Raw genomic sequence first — 22,245 nt, 5'->3', positions numbered from 1 at the left:
TATACATTTGTATGGCAGCATCTGTATGTAGTAAGTGTGTAACTGACATACATTATCTGTCAAGTAAAAAAAAATTTAAACCAGAAAAGGTTAAAGGTAATACTAGGACATAGATGCCTACAAACAAATTTTAAAAATTTATTAATGGAAATAGATGACATATAATAGAGAGAGAGAAAAGAGAAGAATAGAAATAAAACAGATGGGAACAAACATCTGTCACAGATAAAACATAGGTGCATTATCCATCACAGATATCAAGAATCCATCATAGGTCTCATAAATCAATAAGAAAAAACCTAACACAAGAAATGGGGCAAATATTAACATATAAATAGGCAATACCCAGAAGAATGATTTGGAAATTGCAAAACATATGTAAGTTCACGCTTAACCTCACTGGTAACCAAGTAAATAAAAATTTATTTGTTGTTCACAAAAGGAAGGAAGGAAGGAAGGAAGGAAGGAAGGAAGGAAGGAAGGAAGGAAGGAAGGAAGGAAGGAAGGAAGGAAGGAAGGAAGGAAGGAAGGAAGGAAGGAAGGAAGAAAGAAAGAAAGAAAGAAAGAAAGACAGTAGAAATTGATAACGTGAAGAATTGTGAAGGTGAGAAAACAGGCACCCAGACCCATGGTAGGTACAGACTGTCAGGTGTGCAGCTGACAGATCTGCTCTTTGAATACAGAAGCCCCCACTGTGTAGCACACCTGTGCACACAGAACACTCAGGACCACAGAACTGGGAAGAAGCACAAATCTGCTGTATTGTCATTTCTAATATAAAGATTAAGAAACAATGTAGTTCTACGGTGTGGACTAATATACAGCTATTCTTCCTTAAGTACAATAGTGTCATATATCTAGAAGGAAATTATCTTTAAGATATTTTGAGAAGAGCAGTAAGGCTAGCTGTATAAAATGTTTGCAGTAGGATCTGTCAGTGTGAAGTGGACACAGCACCAATCCACGTGTGTCACCTGTGTGTCGATGTGTAGGACACCTGAGGTAAGTGTACCCCATCTGCTAATGGTCATCTGGAAAGGGACAGTGAGTTAGGATGGTGGTGCAGGAAGTGCTTTCTGTTCTGTGCATCCTTTTGACATTTTTAAACTTTAAGCATTACCACATTTAATTTAATTAGTAAAGGACGATGTAAAAAGTGTTAGGTAAATGTAGTAGCAATTTGCCAGTACTGGCATTTAAAGATGGCTTTAAACAGAAATCTAAATGATACTCTAAGTGAGCCACAGACGGGGCCACTGTCTCTGTCACAAATGCAAAGGGGTATTTTTAAGTTGTTGGAGTCAGATATGAGTTTCAGGTCTCAATCTGGCATTTTAGTTATTTGTTTAACCTGAACATCCTAATTACAGATGTTTCTGTTTCTCCAGGGAGGAGGGAAGACTCATGAGTGACACTCTCTGTCCCTCGGCCTCGGAGCCTGAAGCTGGTGGGGGGACACCCCAGGGCAGCTGGGGAGCTCTGGCCCCGCATCCATTGTGTGTGGTCTGGAAGAGCAGGGAGAGAAATCAAATTGCCTGAACAGAGGGGACATTTTCACTGAACCATCCACTGGGCTAAACTAATTGAGCAGTGGCACATTACAGTTCAATAGGTGAGATCATCAAAAGAAAACTGTCCCCCCAGGGCAGGAGCTCCCATGGGCGCCTGAGCTTTGCTGAGAAAAGTGATTGCTTCATGATAAAAACATAATTGCCCTTGTTGTTACATTGTCCTTTAATGAATCCCGTCCAGCACCTACATATGACAGATAGGAAGGGTGGTGAGCAAGGCTGGATGGGGACAGTCTCATCCGATGCTAAACCACAGGAGGCTGCGTGGCTTTGAAGAGATGCTGACCTTTGTCCTGTCAAATCAGAGAACCCTTTCTTAGTTGCTTCATTGGGACTTTTTTTTTTTTTTGCAGTTTTTGGCTGGGGCTGGGTTTGAACCCGCCACCTCCAGCATATGGGGCCGGTGCCCTACTCTTTTGAGCTACAGGCGTCGCCCTTCAGTAGGACTTTAAACAGAAGATGTGAAGGATGTTGCATTTTATTTCAACTGATTCAAACATGTTCATTTAATATTAGAAAAACAAAAAGGTAAAAAGCTTTTTGTTGCAAGAAAAATGTAAAATATTAAGTGGAAGGAGCTTTGTGATTTATTCAATCATTCCTTTATTACTGGCACCAAAAATGTTAGTGCCTATTAAAGGGCTAGAAATAATGATGGGATCTGTTGTTTAAGAGAATCACAGATCTTATTTGGTGCACCAAGCATCTTAATTTTTAGTGTTTAAACAGCTTAACTCTAATCAGCTAGGATGCTTCCAGTTCAATGTTGTTTGACTCCTCAAACAACAATGGCATCTATCGGTCCCCACGTCTGGACATCCAGTGGTGGACGAGCATCGGGATGGATTTAACTTGGTGTCTCCAGGGCTGTTCCCTGTGACACTCTGGACCACACTCTCCTTGGGACTCTGTGCAGAGATGGGAAAACTCTTTACCCGGTGTTAGCCATTAGCCATGTGTGGACTGGAAAAATGCTACTGTAATTGAGGAACTAAATTTTTATTTGATTATATTTTTATTTAAATTCTCATAACCATATAGGGCTAGTGATTTAGACAGGACAATGGTGCATTCTGCTCCTGGCCGGGAACCACAGACTCACACATGGAGCTGCAGACAACCAAGGTGAAAACCTCCAGGTTAAAACAAGGATCAGTTAAGAGAGTCCACTCAGAAGAGCAGGTCTCTTCCTGTCATGTTCTATTGGCCAAACCTCGATCACAAGCCGGTACTTGAATCAGTCACTCACAGAAAGATGATGTAACAGTCAGTGTTCTCAGCCACATCTGCAGCAGGAGAGGATAACAAAGCCTGCTGTGAGCACAGGAGGGGGCAGCTCTCTCCACTCCAGCCGGTGCCACCTGCTCCTTCTGAATCAGGGTCTGTGTCCTGGTGTCTTTGCCTTCTCCTGCCTGACGTCCCCACTCTGCCACTCTGCTGAAGGGTGTTGGGAAAATATCCTCCTGGAAAGATTTCTGCTACCACACTTGGTAGCTTACGGAGAGTGACCCCTATTGGTCCCTCTGCTACTCTTGCACAGATTAAGTGTTGTCCCTAGTAGTAGGAAGGACCCATCTGAGACTGAACTAATTCACAAACACCAGCAGCATCTTGTCAGCGTCTCGTGAAGTCCCTACCATCCTGCTTCCATGTAGCCACACAGAGCCCCTTCAGTTGCCCACTAGGTTCTCTCAGTTCAAATACTATTTCAGATTTGTGAGATTGTCTCTGCATGCAACTCCTTGCTGTGAGACATTTCATCTCCCACTGAGTCTCCCTTGACTCCCCCCAGCCTGAGCCAGGCGTTCTGTCTGGTGTCCCCCTGGTGTTCCTCCTTTCTCTGTCTGAGGCCTCCTCAGACTCTGATTTTCTTGATGTCCTTGTATTTATTTATCTTCTACTGGACTGACAGGTCTACATGGGCAGGGAGTCAATCAGGAAATGATACCTGTTTTCAATTCGTGAATGGTACGTGCTGAATGGACAAATTGGTTAAAGAATGGACAGTGGGCAGCCTGCCAGGCAGCACTCGTCTTTCCAACCCTAAACACTCCTGTACATGCACATAGTAACTAAGAAAATGCCATGAAGGCTACGTTGAACAGTTTGATGAGAATATTTCAGATTGTATATGAAACCCGCACAATGTACCCCTTGATTGCATTAATGTACACAGCTATGATTTAACAATAAAAATAAATGAATTAAAAAAAAAAAGATGGGGGCAGGACATGATTGTAGGAGGGACTTTGCCTAACAATTGCAATCAGTGTAACCTGGCTTATTGTACCCTCAATGAATCCCCAACAATAAAAAAAAAAAAAAAAGAAAAAGCTTCAACTGTGTTCTATCAGTTCTACCAAGTTATGAAAATACGTATTTTTTTAAGTTAAAGATGTACTTCTGAGTTCCCAATGTTTCGCCAACATTGGCATGACTCTCTTGGTTGAGAAATTTGATGGGCTTTGATCTTCTGGGAATCTGGAGAATTTCATTCTTAGCATCTGTGTGAAGCACAATGTAAGATTTTCTTTCTAGATAACTCGTCCCATGTGAGAGGCTGGTGACCCCCCGCCCCCCGCATTGAGGCTGACCTGAGTGCTGGACACCAGCGTTCTCCAGGAGCCTCCCTGCAACTATTCCACTTTATTTTCATTATTTAACAGGGCACTTATCTTCAGCACCGTCTGCTTTGTACTGACTGCAAAAACCCAGGCCTAGGTCTCTCCCTCCACCAGTAACCGAGTGCTTTAAGCCTCGAAGCACCACACAGATCTCATTATCACATCTTATCCCACAGAACTGGACCAGCCTGTGTGTCATCCTCAGCACATGAGAACTACAGCCCTAAAGACCTTCCTGTCTGTACAGGAAAATTTGTTTCTTAAATGCAAAGGTAAAAATAAGTATTCCCCACCTTCTTGTGTATGTGTAACCGCAGTCTTAAATTTCAGCCTTTTATTCCCATAGAAAATATGTCAGAGGGACCTTGAGGACGACAGTCTGAGAACATAACCAAGAAGGCCTGTGCTGGGCTGCAGAGTTTAGGAAAGGTTGCCATTCCCCGGCCCTGGGAACCTGTAGCCTTCTGCCCTGGTCGCTAGGACGTCACGCACATGTGTTCCGATGCTCAGTATGAATGTAACAAATCTCTAAAACATTTTCAACAATTGTATGGTAGGTATGTTAAGATATAGATTATGAGGAACTTTTACAAAGGTCGCCTTATGAAAAGCCACTAACAGGTTTGAATGAGATTCCACAAGGGAGCTTGGCTTTTATTAGCAGAGAGGGGACACGGCAAAAGTAACCACCCCCCGCGAAGCTCAGGGCTTCTCCGTGGACGACAGCGCTCACTTTAGAATGAGTCATGGGACAGAGGCCGGGGGTCCCTCTGTCACCTGCTGGATGCGCAGCCACGTCTGCACTGCCCGGCCTGAGCTCCGGCCTCAGCCCACACTGACCGCACAGCATCAGTGAGGTCGTCGGACCGGGCATGCACCAAATACAAACGGGGTGAATTGCAAAGACTGACAGCGTCCTCCAGCTAGGGAACCTTCACGGAAGAGGGAGCGTGTCTGTGTGGGACCAGAGGCTGCCGAGTTGGCAGGGCCTGGGCGAGGGGCGTGGGGGGTTTCCTTTCAGGCCCCTGAGAAGCAGGTGGCCCTGCGTGGGTGGGAGACAGAGAGGTCTGTGCGTACAGAGGAGGGCGTGGAAGGGCAGTTGCCGGAGGACGAACCTGCAGAGGTGACTGGGACCAGACGCGGGAGAGAGAAGCCCAAAGGTGGCTCCTTAAGCGGCCAGAACAAACGTTAAGTCACACATTTTAGAAAGATTTTTCTGGGAGAAAAGGAAGTGAAAGATGTGAAACAGAGAGGGATTGGGACAAAGTGGGAAGTATTAGGATGTCCTTATGAGTGGGTCAGGGAAGACAGCCAGCTCCTGGGCAGGATGCTAGGGGGAAGAGCTGGGGGAGGGGTCGGCAGGGGAAGGGGTCAGGAGGGCGTCACAGGACTCCCGGGGGCAGAGCTGGCTTTGTAGGCACCAGGACATGTGGTTTGAAGGAGTTACAGGTGGTTAGATTTCACACTAGTTGAAACAGAAAAAGAAAATTAAGAGTAAAGAGAAAGGGAGTTGTCTCTCACGGTGCTGAATCTCCGGTATTTCTGGACGCCCTGAGGGGGCTGCTCAGCCGGCTGAGTGTGACCAGTGTGATGGAAGCTTAGGTCTGAGGACAGAGACAGGCCGGGAGACCCAGAGAGGGGTCACTGTCAGAAAGCAACAAGGTCGTCTGGAGAGGGTGCAAAATGGAAAGCGAACAGCAGGGCACGGACGACCAGTACAAGAGTCCAGCGGATGCCCTGCAGTTGGTCAGTAGCTGCGGGAAGGCGGTGACGGCTACAGAAGTGTAACCACTGGTCGTTAAGAGTCAGGGATGTTGTAACGGCTGTCTCATTCTGCAAACAAGGAAACTGCAGCAAGTTAAATTTATGTTCCACAGTCCCGACTGGTAAATTCTGGATCTGAGAGCCGAACCCAGGCGGAAACGTCCAGCTCCCGGCGCTGGCCACCACCCCGCCTAACTGGGCACTGCCTGGATGCGGCGCTCAGGAGAGGCGATGCTCTGGGTTTTCCTGCTAAAGTGTTTAAAATATCGGGCTCAGTTCTCTCATCTATAAATTGCGTAGTTTCTGACTTTTTATCACTTATGAGATTATATAATAACAGGAAAGACACAAGCCAGCAATATAAAGGTAATTAGCAGCAAAGTCTATTTGGGAATATAGATTTCCAAACCTGATTATTTTTCCACATTAGGGGTTAGAGGTGTGGCATTTTTAAAACTTGTTCTCTTCGTTTTTGTTTGTTTACAGTAAACAGACAAAGGTTGGGGTCTGTCCTCCCCGTCTCTGTCCTTCCTCATCCCGACCTTTCTCTAAACAGTATTCACAGCAGTGAAAAATATGACAGCTAGTCATCTCTCTTTTTAGTAAAAAACACCCCCTGAAATGGGTAGCATAGTCATTTTAAATATAAACAAACATTTGCCAAGAGCACAGTAAAGTAAGATTAAAGAAAGAAATACACCATGAAATATAAATCAGGAGTAAAGATGCACATGGCCATTCCTTTTGTTGGTCTGTCTCTTTTACTCCTTGGGACCCATGTTTGGGAACAGGCAGCTGAGAACACAGGAAGGAGCTGGAGAAAGTGCTGGAGACGGAGAGGAGGGGCCTCAGGAGAAGGAAGAAAACAACGGAAAGGGTGGAGAGGCGAGAGGAATGCTGATTCATTAAAACCGGGCGGCGCCTGTGGCTCAGTGAGTAGGGCGCCGGCCCCATATGCCGAGGGTGGCGGGTTCAAACCCAGCCCAGGCCAAACTGCAACAAGAAAATAGCTGGGCGTTGTGGCGGGCGCCTGTAGTCCCTGCTGCTTGGGAGGCTGAGGCAAGAGAATCGTGTAGGCCCAAGAGTTGGAGGTTTCTGTGAGCTGTGTGACGCCACAGCACTCTACCTGAGGGCAGTATGGTGAGACTCTGTCTCTACAAAAAAAAAAAAAAAAAGATGTAAAAAAAAAAAAAAAAACTGTATGCCACCATAAACTAATTCATTAATGAGAAGACAGTCTTAAGTTTTCTTCTAATAGATGTTTATGTGACTGTTTTCTTGTAAGAGGGATTTTGACTGCGTCCTTGGGACACCTAGACCTGCTCACTTGTGCTGGAGTCAGTGGTGAGAGAGAGCTGGGCTGAGCCTTCCAGCACACAGGTGCTGCTGTATTATGCAAATGACATGTGATGAATATATTTTGACTTAAAGGCAAGAGACTCTGGGTGACTCAAGGCTGTCAAATCCTCCAGGGCAGGCAGTCAGGAGGCATAAAAGGAGCATCAGCTGCTGAGTGTGCCATGAAGGGGACCAGCCTGGCAGGGATTTGATGGGTCTGGAAGCTGTTCAAGGTGGAACTCTTTTCCAAATGCGATTTTAGCTGTTATGTGGCATAAACCCGTAGTTAATTTATCTTCTTCCATCAAGACCCAAATTGCACATAATATAATTGCCTTTGTAAGTAGACTATCCATCATGACTAATGACCCAGAGACGGGCCGGATGGGCAAGGCTGCTGCCCTCACCTACCGAATGGAAGAAAAGAACAGCCCATCTTTTTACAATATAAGCCTCTAATAGGTAGATATGGTTTGAACTCTGAAATTAGTTGTGTTTTTTAATCAGTGCACCTTGCCCATCTCTAATTTTATGATGGGTTGAGTTTCGGCAATATATTCCTAGTCAGAGCACATTTCCCCAAAGTGGAAGGGGCCCTCACGCCCAGGCGGCCCAGACGTACCTCCTCCCCCTAGTCCGTGTGCTACGGAGCACCCTGTTAGGCAGGCAGTATTTCACATTCTTAGATCACAGAGAACAGGGAAACAGAGATGAATTTTTGCCCACACAGAGCAGTGAATGAACGAATACATAACATTTCCTTAATTGCTATGAAGAAAGAGAGAAGAAAGACCCACAGTAACAGGAGACCAGTGTACGACATCTAGGTTCTGTGAGATTCTGAGCTAAGGCCATGTCTGGGGTTTGAGCTGTTCATTAGTTTGAAATGCCTCTGAGGTAGAGGCAAATAAAGGAGGGGGGTAGAGGAGAAGTGAGCTGTGATGCAGGTGGGACAACTTCTCACACAGCCACTCCTGGGACTGGGGCAGGCGTCGCTCAGGGAGTATCCTGTGGGCCGAAAATTTCCAGGCCTTTTTACCCCTGCCATGCTCAGTCACGAATGTGGACTGCACAGGAAGGGCACAACCTGAAGTGGGGATGTCTGCAAAGGAGGGAGTCCTGGAGAAGCTGACAGGTAGGCGTCTGCCGGCTGTGTCCTCGAAATGGGTTGGAGGGACTCCTCTTCGGGCCTCCCACAGCAGGACACAAGGGACAGGAGCCTGAATGAAACACAGAATAGAACTTTGCTGACACGTAAAACTTGTCTCCTGAGCAGAGGAAACAACAGCTGCAAAGACCCTGAGACAAGACTGTGTCTGACTTTGAAAGATCAAGGAGTCGGTGTGGCTTGAAGGAATCAAAGCAAAAGATACACAGGAAATGGGAGTGAGGAGCTGGCGGGCCGAGGATTTCAGATTTTAATTTTAAAGATGATGGGAGGGTTCTGAGCAAGGGAGTGATTTCATTTACATTTAAAAACATCTGTGTGACTGAATTAAGTTGAGCACAGCCAAAGAGGAAAGAAAGACAGGGTCCAGCGCATGGACAGCAATCCACAGAGACACTGGAAGACAAGGCCCAGAGTGTGGACAGCAGTTCACGGAGATGCTGGAAGACAGGGCCCAGCACGTGGACAGCAGTCTATGAAGACGCTGGAAGATGGGGCCCAGCGTGTGGACAGCAGTCCACGGAGACGCTGGAAGATGGGGCCCAGCATGTGGACAGCAGTCCACGGAGATGCTGGAAGACGAGGTCCAGCATGTGGACAGCAGTCCACAGAGATACTGGAAGACGGGACCCAGTGCGTGGACAGCAGTCCACAGAGATGCTGGAAGATGGAGCCCAGCGTGGGGACAGCAGTCCACGGAGATGCTGGAAGGCAGGGCCCAGCATGTGGACAGCAGTCCACAGAGACACTGAGAGATGGGACCCAGCGTGTGGACAGCAGTCCACAGAGACACTGAGAGATGGGGCCCAGCGTGTGGACAGCAGTCGACAGAGACACTGAGAGATGGGGCCCAGCGTGTGGACAGCAGTCCACAGAGACACTGAGAGATGGGGCCCAGCGTGTGGACAGCAGTCCACAGAGACACTGAGAGATGAGACCCAGGGTGTGGACAGCAGTCCACAGAGACACTGAGAGATGGGGCCCAGTGTGTGGACAGCAGTCCCCAGAGACACTGAGAGATGGGGCCCAGCGTGTGGACAGCAGTCTATGGAGACACTGAAAGATGGGGGCCCACCGTGTGAACAGCAGTCCACAGAGACACTGGAAGATAAGGCCCAGTGAGTGAACAGCAGTCCATGGAGATGCTGAGGACTGAGGAGGAGGAATCTCTGATTCAGTTGTACCTAGGGATTCTGGCCAACAGGACCTTATGATAAGGTGGGTGTGCAAGTGTGTGTGAGAGAGAAGAAGTGCTCAGGAATGACCCGGAGCTTCCTGAGCCGGGAACCTGGGTGTCCAGTGGTGCTTTATTTGAAGATAGAGAACTAGGTGATGAGCAGTTTCAAAAGAAACAAATATTTGGAAATTATAGTCCTATTATGTTTGTAGAGTTTGAGTGAATTGTCAAATTTCAGGAGAGAAGTCAAGCATGAGCATCGTCAGCATATGGAAACGTTTGGAGCCACAGGACAAAGAGGAGACGACAACACAGGACAGTGAGTGTCACCAGCAGAAGGGATGGGCCACCTGAGCCGTGTCTCTGCATCGTCAGGACCAGCTGGTCATAGTGCAGTAACAAACATCCCTGGTCTCTCCCAGTCTGCATGTTTGGAACGTGCCCGCTGGGAAGCATCTCCCCTTTGCCTTTACCCCTGACCCAGCTGAGGAAGAGCCCAAGGAGGAGGAAGGAGACAGTTCACGTGCACAGGCCTGACAGCTCTGCCTGCTGAGCCTGCTGCGTTCCCATTTCCATGTCCCAAAGCGTGTCGCCTGGTCGCACCTCCTTATGAGTGAGGAGAGAGGTGATCCTTCCATGTGTCCTACAGAAAAGAGATGGAAATGTTTGTGAACAAAGCTAAGACTTCACAGACACCTCACACTTTACTGAAGGTGACCAGCAAAGAATATTGAATAGAAATGGCTATATTATATATAAAGGAAGAAAATAAGAAATAAGGGAGAAAAATATGTGAAATATAAAAATATGATATGTAGTATATTTTATCATCCTTCAGATCTATGAGGCGACAGCTTCTACGAGGGTTTGCGAAGGGAATGAGAGACAGGCTGTGCAGGCGTCCTCAAACTTTTTAAACAGGGGCCTGTTCACTGTCCCTCAGACCGTTGGAGGGCCAGACTATAGTTAAAAAAACAAACAAACAAAAAAAAAACTATGAACAAATTCCTATGCACACTGCGCATATCTTATTTTGAAGTAAAAAAACAAAACGGGAACAAATACAATCACACCACCTCATGTGGCCTGCCGGCCGTAGTTTGAGGACCCCTGCTAGAGATTTCAGGGAAGGGTCCAGGGAGCCTGAGGGTGAAGAATTCGAGGGCAGGACACTCCAGACACAGCAACTACAGTGCTCATCGGCCCAGCCTGTCCCAGGAGTCGGAATACACAGGATGGCAGAGGCCGTCCAGGCAGCCAGATTGACACTAGGCCACTGTAAACCCACACCCGTACCACTGTTAGGGGCAGACATGGCTGCCCACTCCGAGAAAACTACATCTCACTGGCTGGACAGCACCTACACTTGGCACAGAATAGAACTGTTTCCAGATTATTTAACTGGAAAATTTGAGTTTAAAGATGAAAAGAATAATGTGTTAGGAATGAGGATTCAGGGGCAGGGTTGACCCACAGGAACTAATTTTAGGAAGGAGAAATCTTTAAAATTAAACTTCGAATTACAGAAAAAACATATAATGTAAAAGAAAAAGAACCTTTCAAATTGGTAAGGAAGGAATCAGCGCAAAGGCACAGAGAACAGCTGAGTGACAGAATGGCCACGTGGACATGGGACTCGGGCCCTTTAAAAGTTATTAAGGAAATAATACTAATATTTTACTTTTCCTGAATATCACAGACAATGCACAAAGCAAAAATGGGTTGACTTAAGTAATAGATTTTCTCTTGAAGAGCCGGAAAGTAATTAACTGAAGAATACAGAATTTTAAAAGCGTTTTTGGCCATGATGTTTTAAATATATGGAACAGAAATGAACAACCTATATGGAAGATCTCACCCTTATTAGGTGGTGTATTAATATCCAGGAAGGAACTGACATTAAAAATGATGTACTTTTAAGGTGTGCTAATAAAATTTTTTATTGCATATGAGTAAATTGTGGCTTTATGTATGAGATTTACCTTCAGAGTCAGGAGATACAAAAGTTTTTGTATTTCCTTATATTTATATCTTTATTTAAACAAACTAATCAACAAACATTCTACACACTCAATCTCCAAACCTACTCACAACGGTTGGTCATATGTTTGACCCTCTCTGTAAATCAGACTCACTTCAAAAGACAATGAGGTACCAGTCCTGGGGCTATTTAAAAGTGGACACTATGTTCTGAAAAATATTTCTAAAGATAAACTTCAAAAATATTTTGAACAGTGCAAATTCTTTCAAATGAATCCCTAAAAAATAACATCTGTGAAGGATGTGTCCATTTTGATGGAGAAATTGTTTGTGTAAGAAGTCGGCCCCCCTCCTCTACGCAGCAGCTGGTGCTGGGTGGGAGACCAGGTTTGTTCACAGCTCTGCTGACGGGCGACTTCTCAAGCCACCCACAGTTTTCTCAATTGCTCTGCCCTTGTTCGTTTTGAGCTGAAAGTCTGAGGGTGAAGAGCCAGGTAGAATGCGATCGGGGGTGGCATGAATTGGGATGTGGCCAGCGTTCTCCACAGCCCTGGCTCCGGGTCCAGCTCTGTCAGCCTGTCACACCCATGCTGGAGCTGGGAGCAGCCAGTGTGGAGCCTGACCACTGGCACAGCTGTCACCGAGCCCCTCTGAAGCTAAGGGGTTTTATTTTGGTTCTTCTAGTTTTCTAAAAGTTTGATGGGATGGCAGAGCCTGTACACTGAAGTTAATGTTTCTGTGGCTTAAATTGCTTTATTCCAACATGAGCAGTAGAATTTCAAACAAGAAAGTGAATGTTCACTGCAGCAATATGGTCTGGTCATCTCGGTCCTCCTCGAGCACTTTTACTCTCTGCCTTCTCCCACGTTGTGGTCTCCTCCCCTCCCCCTCCCCTCTTCTCTAGCTCTCTCCTCCTCCCCCATCCTCTTCCTGGTTCTCTCTCCTCCTCCCCTCTTCTCTACTCAGAATTTGGTCACATGGCCAGAGCTAGTTGGGGAAGACTGAGGAAAACAGTATCTGGCTGCTCCAACAAACAAAGCTAGGATTCTGCTGGAAAGAAAGAAGGGAGGGCTGTTGAGTGAGACAGCCCCAGAGTGCTGCGTGACGCGCCCACTGAGCTGTGATTACTCTTCATTGTCTCGTTTCCTTCTCGGAAGCCACCGTTTAGTGCCCAGAGTGTGTCCGGCCCTAGGACTTAGCAAGTCTTCCAGAAATCTTGGTAAAATTTTAAACTGTCAATTCGAACAATTCTGTATGCCTTTCTCCAGACATATTTGTAAAACTAACTTTGTAAAGTAACAATGAAATAAAATCCACAGAAAGCAAACTAAAACTCTGCTTTTTTTGAAAAGAAATCTTTGTTGGCATATTCTGTTTTGCTTGGTGTACATTATTTGACTTTAAGGGGAGACTATAAAACTCAGCTAAACTGTTTATACATGTTAGAATACAATTTTATGTATTTCCCCATTTTCATGTAGCCCTAAGTCACCCACTGTAAGGAATAATAGGGAAAAACAGCTGAAGTTTTTACGTGTAAAGACAGACATAGCCAGACTGATTATGTGAAGAGAGAGAGGACGTGTGTGGGAGCCGGGTCTTCAGACCAGCTGTCCAGGGCCCTGAGCACTGCGAATCTCACGCCCACAGGCAGACGTTTATCTGGCTCCTCTCAGTGAGAAGACAGAAAACAGCAATATACCGATATTATAACAAATGCCAGGCTGTCTCACAGCCCACCATCATCTTCAAGTATGCCCACAATTAACAAGAAACACCTTTCATTTGTGATCTGACAAGTTTCAGGGACAGTCACAGGGCTCTCCAGGAGCAGTGGCCCTGCCCAGAACTCGCAGGTGAAGAGTAACAGCAGTGCTGGACTTTATTACATGCCCAATATCCACTAAAGACCAGATTATTGTCCATTTCCTTTGCATTAATATTTACCAAAGGAGAAAAAAGTTGACATTTTGTTCTGTCCAAATATCTATTTTCCAACCAATTAGCCTTTTTAAAGCAACTAATTAAAGCCCAAAATGATGGTATTAAATTTTTACTTATGTTCTTTTTATTCTTTTTGTGCAATAATTAATGAAAACAAAATGTTTTGGTGTTACCCAAATGTAGTTATGTTTGAAAAGTCAAAGAATATTTATTTCAATTAGATATCTGTTTTAGAGGTGGGTTTAATGAGGATTTTAATGTGTAACCTTTTCCCCCACACTTTAGGGTATAAACCACTAAGAGCCTGGAAGTCAGAGGCATGACACTGGGCATGGTGTAGCTGCTGCAGGAGAGCCAAGGCCTGGAAGTGCAATCTCCACATCCACTGTGACGTGTCCTGGGAGTGTCTGCCAAGCACGGCGCGGCTCACTGTCTTTAAATTCAGCTTTGACTTGCAGCAGTGCAGGAAAGAAAGTACTGAGGCGAAATGGGGCTAAATGGGCAAAACTGACCAACTCTGAGAGCCAGAGGCAACGTCAGGATAAATGACAACACAGGCAGAGACACCAAGTCCGTGGGGTCCAATGGCAAAGCAGGGAGGTGGATGGGGATGGGGAGGGCAGTAGGAGGTGGGACGGATGCCCGGACCACCGTCCCATCTACTGTCAAATTCAGCACAGACTTGTCCACATTCACAGAGATGAGGAAAGTTTCCAGAGTCCAAATGAAGCCTAGATAAAGCACGTCTGTGTGATCTCAGAACCAGTCGTGAACTCTCTCCAGAGCCAGGAAGAAATACAATTGCTCAGAGTGTGACAGGGGATGGACCTTCAGATGCCATCTGTTCTTCCCCAGATCAGTGTTTCCACTTGGACTCGACCCCTCTTGAGTGGTCCTCTCCTGTCCTTTGCTCCTCCCTCTACACACCTCAGCTCACTGACCCCTGACCCTGATTCACGCTCACTGTACAGTCCTGTCAATTCTCACCCCCACTGGCTGACCCTCCACACACCACACACATCACACACCTCAGCCTCACACAGAAGCACAGATCACTGCGGAAAGCTTCTACTTGTCTGCGATCAACTTCCACTCCCATTCTCTCCCTTCAGTCCTGGGGGAGGGCAGGAAAGAGGAAGAAGCCCATGAGATAGATAAATGTAAGAAATCTACCCCAGCCTGGGGAAGAGGAGCTCTGGGCTTACATGGAAGCCAGAGTTTGGGAATTATCCAAACTAGGCTAGGGACTGCATATCATGTGCTAAAACTATTCTTAAAAATGAAAAAATAACTTTTTTCATTTTCAAACAATGACACATAGAGGGATCTGCTAGAGCTTTTCTCCAAGAGGTAGGAAATGGCTCCCAGTGAGAAATTTAAGGTGCAGTGAGTACAGAAAAAAATTATTTTCTACTAATAAACAATGAAGTCTGCATTTTGACGTGAATCATTATGCAAGTGATTCTATTACACATGCATTATCTTCAGCCCCCACTTCACTAAAGACTCACATTTCCAGGTTCCTATTCAATGTTGTCACCTGTTAGTCAGGCACCAGGCTATTTCAGGCACCTTATCCCAGCATATGCAAAATCAAAATGTTCTCTATCAAGTATGTCTGTATTCCCAGGTGCTCCCCCACTAATAGGAACATTATACTCTATCCTGCCTGACACGTTAGCCACTCAGGTCTGTGGACTCCGACCTCTGCCCTGCACCTGACATCCCATTAATCAAGAGCTTTTTCCACCTTCTGAATAAATTTCCCTCCTAACCCTTGTCCTTCTCCACGTCCAGTCCATTGACTGAATTCTAACCATCAGCATCTTCAGTATAGACTTTAGAAACACTCCTGTATCTGCCCCTTTGTTTCCAATATCAACATGTTTTATTTTCCAAACTATTTCCAGTTCCTCTTTTCTGAAACAAAAATGATTGCATCCTCCTTTGTGGATGTTGCACACAATAATTCCTCCACTGAAGTATCTCTCCTCCTAGAGAGCTCCCCTGGTTCTTAGAGGTGTCACCACAAGCTTCCGTGTCCAGCAGGAGAGGCCCCCACACTTCTCTCAAGACATGTTCTGTGTGAACAGCAGCCACAGCAGGGCCCAGACCCGAGGTCACCGTCGCTGCTGCACTCCTCCCCCCAGAGGGTGAGCACCTGGGGACAGGTGGTCTGCAGTCCCTTCCATGTCCCTGTGCCTGGTTGTTGGACAGATGACCCCAGTGATGGGAGACCATGTGTGGGGCTTTACGTTCCCACTCCACCTGGCTCCAGGTAGGGCTAGTCCTAGAAACCAAGGGAAAAGCTGAGCCTGTGTGTTTGAACAGTTACTCCCTGTTAAAAATGGGAAAATTAGAAAGCCGAGGGAGGAAAGGGCTGAAAGCAAAACTAAAAGTCATCCATTCATTCCAGTTTTGTTTGTCTTCTAATATTTTGTCTCTTTGACACTTAAAACTAGAGTTATTTGTGTAACACATTGTTATAAAATCATTATGATTCACTATTATTCATTTGATTGTTCAAATAATCCTTGCAGCTTGTTAATAGAAACTATTTGCATTATAACTTTGTCGCTTTGCTTTAATACTTACTCAGTTCTTTAGAAGGCTGAGGAATGAAGTGTTACATGAAAGCTCCAAAAGATCAAACAGCCAGCATGTTTCAAAACTGAGTGACTACTCCAGCGAGAGAAGATGAATGCAGGGTGCAGTCATTCTGCTTATGGACCAGACGCAAACATAATTGCTTTGTATAATGACTCTTATAGCTTTTACTTGCAAAATCTACATAAGAAAAGCTAATTTGGTAGAGCTGGCATCTAGAAATGAAGTATTATATTTGGGGGGAGAGAGAGCAAGGAAGAGAGGGTTGCTGCTTCTCTGGGAACCACTCACAAAGGACACAGCATTCAACTGTCTTTGCAAAAATCTCTGTGTGAGGCACAGGGTAGGAGACTCAGACGTGCTGAACCATGTAAGCAGAAAGGCCTCTCTCGGCCTGTGTGTGTCCCTTCCTCCCACTGACTTCTCTCACAGGACTGGGGAGGAGACCCGCCCTACACACACTCAGATGCCTTTAGAACGAGCTTCCAGCACTTCTGTGGGGACACACAAGGCACAGTATGATATAATATCCTGCAGTCAGCAGCACCTAGACACTTACAGACGCCTAAGAGGGGTCGTCTGCAAAGGCTCAAACATTCAGTTTTATAAACTGCTGCAGTGAACAAAACCAACACCTCCATGTTAACTGCCCATTGACTTTGAGTCATAAAAACACCTAATTCTCAGTGCTGTTTATAAGTGACCTTGGGTGAGTTTCTTCACTATGGAAGTCTGCTTCATGGTGGCAGAGCTAATTAAGGGATTATAATTAGGAAACAAATCGGAAGTGCCTAGCAGAGCTGTTGACACTTATTAGGACCCAGAAAACATAGGCCTGAAAGATAACAGCACCATTACCCAGTTACTAGCAGACTCATCGCCAAAGAGCAGCTGCCTTGAGGACTTGAAGCTACAGTTCAGAACTGTCCTGAGTAACTTGTGTGGTTGGGGTCCTGCCTGTGCCTTGCTCATAATTCAAGCTAATTAAATGCTGATTTCCATCGAATAATAGCACTTGCCTTTCATTATCTCTTTTTAAATTCTCAAATAGCAGGAAAACACACCAATGACTGTCATCATGCCTTAATGTTCATCATAACCTGCCCTGTCTGCAGTGGCTGTAGGTGTCCTGTGGCTTCTGTGCAAGGTGGACGTGGCCAGAAGGGGAAGGAGCAGGGTCCCCTCCCTCCACCGCCTCCCACGGGAGCTTGTCAGCTTCCATCCCAGTCACTCGAGAGTCCTCCCTCAGTACCTCTCAGCTTCACAGCAGCATTGAGTTCAGCCTTCGAATCTGCCCTGGTCGGACTGACCAGACCCAGGCTGCCTCCCAGCCCCTGCTGCATCCGGGCGACCAAGGCACCCTCTCCTGAAGTTCTCACTCCTAACAGAGGGTGTCCTTTAGAAATGGAACATAGTGGGTGGTTTCACAGTGACCTATCTGTAACAGATCCTGCGTCCTGCTTCTCTGGGAACCACTCACTAGGGACACAGCATTTAACTTTCTTTGCAAAATCTCTGTGTGAGGCTCAGAGTAAGAGGCTCAGATGTGCTGAACCATTTAAGCGCAAAGGCCCCTCTCGCCTGTGTGTCCCCTTCTCCCACTGACTTCTCTCACAGAAGAAGGGAAGGACTGGGGAGGAGACCCTCTCTACACACACTCAGATGCCTTTAGAACAAGCTTCCGGCACTTCTGTGGGGATGCACAAGGCACAGTACGATACGATATCAGGTGCCCATCTGCCGTCATCACAAGGGCAGCTGTTTGCCTTCTGTCTGTCACTACAGTGGGCATGAAGTCTCAGGCAAGATGAGCAAGCTCTGGAGGTGTGCTGTCTTGCACCTGCAGTCGGCCGCACCCACACCAGACACTTACAGATGCCTAAGAGGACAGAGCTCATGTCAAGAGGTTTTACCACAATAAAATAAATACTTTTAAATAAACAAGATGACCTCCTCTGCCCCCGTTTGTATGCTCTTTATTTCCTTCTCTTGGCTAGAACTTCCAGCATTATGTTGAATAGTATTTGGTGGGAAGTGGGGAAATGGGGGAGTGGAGAGAGGGAAGGAGGGAGGAGGTTGGGGTGGCAGTGTTTGGCACACCTCTTAGGAGGGGGAACACATTTATAAGAGGGACTTTGCTTGACAAATGCAATTAATATAACCTGGATCTTTGTACCCTTAATGAATATATAAATACCCTCTTAACAATAAAATAAATAAATAAACAAGATGCATATGTTTTTAAAAATAATAACATAAATTTTAAGATAGTGCCTTTTTTCCTACCAGCGTGGGAAGAGAGGAAGCCAGATGCTTTGAGGCAGCAAAGGCAGAGGACAGAGTTATGTTTGGATGGAGTGAGGTGGGAAGGGAAGGACAGGGTTCACCGTCCACTGTCACTCTGGGGCTGAGGTTGGTTTCAGAGACTCACTGTGCTCTGAGAGCTGTCAGGTAGCTTCTCATTTGGAGACTTAAGGCCTCTCCTCATTTAAAACTGACAAGCAGAGAGTATTAGCTCATGAGAGAACAACATCCTTCATATCATCTCTCAAGGACTTCCCCCCACACCGTCTTTTCCGGAAACCAGGGGTGCCTTTCCAGGTGCCAGGGGTGTCTGGCAGGGGGCATCTCTTCCAGGCTGGGGGTCAGAGTATGTCTGCTTTAGAATTTGTCTTTGAAAATGTCCCTGGACTTGAAAGTCAGTTGGATTAAAGAAGGAAAAAAACATACTTTTATGATTTGTACAGCTGTTTCTGAGCCTGGTTTCTTAAAAAAGGTACCTGGTGGCATTTCCTCACCATGAGATTGACAGACTGAGGAAAGCTAAACATTTTCTTTTCTGAAGAACTAGTGGAAAACAGACCTATTTTCAGGATTCACTTGTCTTTGGTGAGAAGTTTGAAACTGCTGAGTTGCATCATGGCCATAAAGCCAAGAACTTGTCCCAATGTCCTGATGTCTAGTCAGTGTTTCAGCAGCTGCAGCAGAAAAAGGAAATAAAAAATAGAGCCTCTCCTGACCTTCCACATCACTCCCAGAAAACTGATTTTGCTGAGTGAGTTCACAGTGGTCATTTCTTCCTCACGCCCAAGCAGACGGTGAGTTTCTGAGGCCCTTTCTCCTAGTGTCACACCCCACTAGCGGGACAATGTAGGGGTGGGTACACAGCATGCCTTGCTGGTTTCTTTTCCTTGAGAGAATGACAAGTGTGAGAAGCTAGGAAGGTAGAGCGGAGATAGAGTTTCCCAGGGAAACTGCCTGAGCACCTGTTTCTCCAGGAGCTGACCTCACTGAGACTCTGCACTGGGAGTAGCATTTAACCTGGCCCTTTCTTTCTTTGTAATTTTTCTTGCATTCATCAAGAATGCATGTTTCATTCCCAGGTGAAGGTAAGTTCCAAGAGAGATGTGGAGGCACCGGCTGTTCCTAGAGAGGGAGGGAGGCTAATGTAGCAGAATTTCGGGGTGTGAGCCAGAGTGCAGACACAGTCTCTTGCAGATTGGGGGAAATCAGCAAGGTTTTCTTTCGCTATTACTCAAACTCCAAATCTGAAGGGAGAAAAACTATAGAAGTACATGCCACAGTCCAAAAATAATCTTTCTTTCCAACAGAAAAGGGCCACATTAGGGTTCTAATTGATAACATGCTTGCACTTTTTCTCACCAACAAATCTTCTCACTAGTATATCTGCTGGATATAGATTATTTTATTCTTGGTGATTTGAGAATCCATAAATTCTCTGCATGTCTATTCCAGTGAAGAATGAAAAAATTATGTCAAGAGTCTGTAATTTCTTAAAATATTTTAAAAATATTTTGGTTTCTTCTTTCTCTTACCTCTATAAATGAACTACATGGTCATCTAGAATAATCACCTTAGTTTTTTTATGACTTAATTCTCCTGTCTGTGCAATACAAATTGTAAACAGCTGACTTTAAACCTCTCAAAAGAAATAATATTGTATCTCTTGCTCTCACTCCGGAGTGTTAAATCCAGGTGGATCAGTGATGAAAAACAGTGAGAGAACCCCTAAGTTAACTTTACTGGATATTTAGAACATTGTTGACCTAAGACGGATTAGACACTGGAGTTGGAGTAAGGAACGTTGAGAGAAAGACAATTTACTGCTGAGAAAAGGGGAAAGGTGCCAAGTAGCTGTGAAATAATGAGCACCGCTTTCCACCAGCCACAAATAATCAGTCTTCACACCTTACAGACAGGGTGTGCACAGACCCCATCTCCTCACCTTACAGACAGGGTGCGCACAGACCCCATCTCCTCACCTTACAGACAGGGTGCGCACAGACCCCATCTCCTCACCTTACAGACAGGGTGCGCACAGACCCCATCTCCTCACCTTACAGACAGGGTGTGCACAGACCCCCATCTCCTCACCTTACAGACAGGGTGTGCACAGACCCCATCTCCTCACCTTACAGACAGGGTGCGCACAGACCCCATCTCCTCACCTTACAGACAGGGTGTGCACAGACCCCATCTCCTCACCTTACAGACAGGGTGCGCACAGACCCCCATCTCCTCACCTTACAGACAGGGTGCGCACAGACCCCATCTACTCACCTTACAGACAGGGTGCGCACAGACCCCATCTCCTCACCTTACAGACAGGGTGTACACAGACCCCCATCTCCTCACCTTACAGACAGGGTGTACACAGACCCCCATCTCCTCACCTTACAGACAGGGTGTGCACAGACCCCATCTCCTCACCTTACAGACAGGGTGTACACAGACCCCCATCTCCTCACCTTACAGACAGGGTGTGCGCAGACCCCATCTCCTCACCTTACAGACAGGGTGTACGCAGACCCCCATCTCCTCACCTTACAGACAGGGTGTACACAGACCCCCATCTCCTCACCTTACAGACAGGGCGCACACAGACCCCATCTCCTCACCTTACAGACAGGGTGTACACAGACCCCCATCTCCTCACCTTACAGACAGGGTGCACAGACCCCATCTACTCATCTTACAGACAGACTGTGCACAGACCCCATCTCCTCACCTTACAGACAGGGTGTGCACAGACCCCATCTCCTCACTTTACAGACAGGGCGCACACAGACCCCATCTCCTCACCTTACAGACAGGGTGTACACAGACCCCCATCTCCTCACCTTACAGACAGGGTACACAGACCCCATCTCCTCATCTTACAGACAGACTGTGCATGGACCCCATCTCCTCACCTTACAGACAAAGTGTGCACAGACCCCATCTCCTCACCATGCAGACAGGGTGTGCACGGACCCCATCTTCTCATCTTACAGACAAGGTGTGCACACAGTGAAATGTTTATAATCTGGGACTCAGGGGAAACCAGGTCCCAAGTGAGGTAAGGTTCTTAGAGACCAAGCAGTTATGTGTTCTCAGCTGGAGCCCTCTGTACCTCTCCAGCTCCTCCTCAATGTATTCATGATGTATGTGTATATGATGTAATAAAAAGATAAAAAAGAGGCTTAGACTTCAGGCATGAAAGGGCAGTGGTTTATAAATATAAATCTTCATTATTTGTTTACAAAGAGACTCACCATAGCAGGGATCCACCTTCCTACTCTAGAATGATTACCTGGCAAGACTTTAGCATTCTCATCCATGAATCATTTGGAAATAAATAGCTACATTCACCATCCATTAATTTTAGGAGAAAATTTTCTATATAATACCGGAGACTTGAAACAGAAATATGACAATTTGAGGGACAAGCCATAAACACTAGGCCCACGCACTTGTAGAACCAGGTATAGTCCCCAAACTCCATGTCTGTGACCTTTGAAATTTAGTTCAGACCCCACACAATAAGAACGCTGAGTCAGTATCTAACTTAATCTTCCCCTCAGAGTCCTTATGACTCTCTGGTCTTCTTTGCTTAGCCCCACAGATGTCACAAAGTCTCTAATCCATTCAAGGCCATGCCACTCGCACTTTCATAGTTTTCAGAAAAAAATTTTATGCTAGGAACTTGAAAGTAGATAGGACTGTGGCCCTGGGGGTCTGACGGACAGGCTGGGGCCTCCAAGGTATTGGTGCATAGGCCTCACTCTGCAC

Source organism: Nycticebus coucang, chromosome 17, assembly GCF_027406575.1.
Source record: "Nycticebus coucang isolate mNycCou1 chromosome 17, mNycCou1.pri, whole genome shotgun sequence".
In the NCBI taxonomy this organism is placed as follows: Eukaryota; Metazoa; Chordata; class Mammalia; order Primates; family Lorisidae; genus Nycticebus; species Nycticebus coucang.
Note: the sequence above shows the minus strand (reverse complement) of the source record.